Below are 584 nucleotides of genomic sequence, written 5' to 3'. Positions count from 1 at the left end.
CCCCTATTACGTTACACGTGAGTTATGTAGTTTAGATAATTTGTAATTTCCTTTTGGCCTAACTTAAATGTATTATATAAGAAAAAACAAAACCCCAAAAAACTGTGAACAGGATTCGCTTTCCTTCTGGAGAGCTGAGCGGTTACAGTTTATGATACGTCTTTTAATACGATTCTCCAAACTGAGAGACAGTTTGCAGCAATAAAAATCAGAACGCCCGCGGAGCCCGAGCAGAACCTGCAGGGAGCCCAGTTGGCATCGCTCAGCGAAGCTGCGCGTCACTGGAGCTGGGGTCACCGGGCCCAGGCGCCACCCTCCTATTCGCAGGAGAGCGGGCATTTACTCCTTATCTGAGAAGCTAAGATTGGAAACTTCCTGTTGGGCAATTTTGATGCCTTGTCCAGACTGGGAACCCTTTGAAAACACCCTTCAATTAGAAAGGAAAACTCTCCAAAAGAAAAAGGAATGCGCGAATCTGGCTAAACCCTAGCATATCCTTGTAGCTGCCTCAAGGTAGGGGACTTGGAGCGTGCGTAGACTTCGCGGGGCCACGTAGGCGTCCAGGCCCAGGCCCGGGGCGGCGG

General features: G+C 49.5%; 1 protein-coding gene across 1 annotated transcript in view; it reads left to right on the top strand.

Annotated features, from left to right (window-relative positions):
• The first annotated feature begins 304 nt into the window (after positions 1–304).
• The window catches only part of Klhdc2 (kelch domain containing 2), a 13,285-nt gene continuing 13,005 nt past the window's right edge, over positions 305–584 (top strand). Inside the window, exon 1 of the mRNA XM_015491018.2 lies at positions 305–513. The gene's annotated coding sequence lies outside the window, so the exon portion shown is untranslated. The remainder of the gene's footprint in view (positions 514–584) is intronic.

Source organism: Marmota marmota, unplaced genomic scaffold (genome assembly GCF_001458135.2).
Source record: "Marmota marmota marmota unplaced genomic scaffold, marMar, whole genome shotgun sequence".
NCBI classification, from domain to species: domain Eukaryota; kingdom Metazoa; phylum Chordata; class Mammalia; order Rodentia; family Sciuridae; genus Marmota; species Marmota marmota.
The sequence above is the reverse complement of the archived record's forward strand: the minus strand, read 5'-3'. Positions and strand labels throughout refer to the sequence as shown.